Source organism: Perkinsus marinus, assembly GCF_000006405.1.
Source record: "Perkinsus marinus ATCC 50983 genomic scaffold scf_1104296953018, whole genome shotgun sequence".
Lineage (NCBI taxonomy): Eukaryota > Perkinsozoa > Perkinsida > Perkinsidae > Perkinsus > Perkinsus marinus.
The window spans coordinates 538,722-541,511 of record NW_003208655.1 but is presented as its reverse complement, the minus strand read 5'-3'; positions in this window follow the sequence as shown (position 1 = coordinate 541,511).

Sequence of the window (2,790 nt, the reverse complement as noted above, 5' to 3'; positions counted from 1 at the left end):
CATTCTCCGCTTTCATCTGTGGTGTCTTCTTTTTTTGGGAGGAGCCCGTAGCACTTGCATTACAGCCATTACCCGGATAACAGCGCGACAGCCGAGCTCCGACGAGTCAGTCAAAACTCCGAATAGTCTGTAGAGTAGACCGACGTGCCGCCGATTGGAATGTTGCATGCATTTTGCTAGCTCAACTTGAGCTGCTCAAGGATGATGACTAGCGATTGATGACACATCAACATGAGCCTTTTAACAAAAGATAGTGCATTCCCTTTTGATATGAGCATCATATGCATTGCATAAAGCGAGAATATTGCTATTTTTTTTGTTTAGTTATTCAATCTCAATACTCAAGTGAATACATCAAAATGCGTCACAATCTCTTCCCCTCAGATGGCGACATCTCAAGAGTCCACCTCATCTGAAATGACTCCTAGTGTGCGAATTCCGCCACTTGAATCTTCTCGACATCCCTTGGGGGCAATCTCACAGGAGCTGCGACATTACCGATAGTTGATAGCTTACAATCGCGACCAATCCATAGTGTACAGGTCGGCGATCTACTAGACGATACTCTTCAATGATCTCGTCACCGCCTTATATGCTAGGTCGTACTTGTAGCTAGTACAACAAGTTCTGAGCATAATCGTAGTCTCAGACGAGAAGATATAACTTGCTGATTCGACCTCCGAGGCAATCTCCCAGATTGCGAGATCGAATGCTTACAATTCTCCGGCAAAGGATAGTGATCGTGATGGGCCATGAAAGCAAGCTGACTAGGCAACAGTGCTGTGCCTGCACACTATAGGGTAGGACGTAGCCACTACACTAAAACTAACGCCATCAACTTTTGGTTCTCCAATCAGAACGAAGATTCATAAACCATCGTGACGATCCTCATTTCTCGCTCCAGGGTTAATCACTGAATAACGCAGCTTTGCACGCAGGGGGCGTAGACCAAACTAACTTGGGCAGCACAATCTCTTACACGGTCTGTTTTCGATGATTCACTTGTCTACTCCGCTAAATTCCAATCCCGGTCCTACGTAGTCTAGTCCGAGCTTCCCCTCTATCTCGACTGTTTATCAAATGAACTCAAGTTGACGACTGTTGCTTATGAGTGGCTCTGCCAATTTGCGATCTTTCACGATTTGCTCACGGCGGGTAACCGTACTCTAACTCTTACGGGGCCGATGCCCTGAACTTTCACGTAGACGATGCAGGGTGGCTCAAGTAAGGTGCCGCCAGACCGTGAGATATTTCACCTGAAATATTACTGAATTTTTCAGAATTTTTCTGAAAAATTTGAAATATTTCTCAATTTTGTTCAAAACTACGGTTTGGGTGACATTCAACTCCTCCACGTCACAGCTACACCGTCTGCAGTAATGAGCCTGTCCCGTTGGCGGACGTGAAAAATAAGGCTTGACTGAATTGCTAATGCTGATGCGATACATCACTGATGGGATAAAATTTGTTATTAAATTTAATTTTTTATGAGCATTCCATTTGAGTCTCGAGCATGTACGGAATAACTTTGTTGACTTGTATGTGAGGCCATAGATATAGTAGTGAGTAATCAGTATTCTCACATCTAGTAACTACATATGGCTCAAGTGCCGAGGTTCTCACGTGAAGCACGCTGGAGCACCAGCAGCCTTGAGCATGGTATAAGATCCCGGCTGCAACATCGTGAGTCCCGATTCGTGACAGTCTGGCTCTGTGGGAGAGCTTCACGCTGTGGGTTTCACACATTCTAGCAGCCATTGCGAGATATGCCTGCTACTAGACAAGCAATACAATCGTCCGCAGTCCGAAAGTTTCATTCGCTCATCAGTGACATACGGTGTGTCCCAATGGGACAGTGACTGTCCTATTTGAAATAGTGTGTGATGGGACTGTTCGACTGAGGCCCACAGAATAACAACGTGGCAGAAAGGCTTTCTAATGACGGATATTAGCGGTTTTGGAATGAAGGCGGTTTTCGCGAGCCATCTACAGTCCAAGCAGCTTGAGAATCGCCAGACTGGAGAGTCTCCAGTGGAGACCCCAGTGAAGATGTACTTCCGACGATGTATCACACTTTGTCAATGGAGTGTGTTGATGTAGCGTATTACCGTCTAGACTTTACCAAAACATACGTCATTTCCCACACCCAAACGCGGTCCATATGAGCTGAGCAAAACCAATAGATATCGTGATTAATGGACAACATGCCCGATCATAGTTGGCTCATAACGATCGAGCCATATATTGAATTCGGGTCATCTACAACACATCAACATGAGGGATAATGGTCCCGATAAGTGAAGCATGTGCGACCAGACGTACCGAATCTGGAGTTCCTCACCCGAGAGCGTGAGTTCGAAGACATCACAGAACGCATCATGTCTATGATTTGCTGTATCACTTATAGGCGAAGACCTTGGAACCCAATTTATTGAGTTAACCTTCTATTTCCTACGAAACTGCTCGTGAGATACTTGAGATACGTGAACGGAGAGCTCGCTTTCCGTTCACCCAGGCCTGGCACTACAAGTGAACACAATTCGTTGATATCAATCGAACCAGAAAGGGTGGCCTCACTAAAAATCGACTTCAATACTCAGCAAATAACGACAATGGAACGAACAATCGCAAGCCTATCATAGACTAACACTTCTCGCTGAAAAGTATCTACGAGCTGGGCTCGGGTAATGAAAAATGCCTTTCAAACAAAGGCGCTGGAAGCGAGGCTAGCAAAATAGACATTCTAAGGCCTGAACGCTTTGGGTCGCAGGTCAGCCCCATATTCGAAGC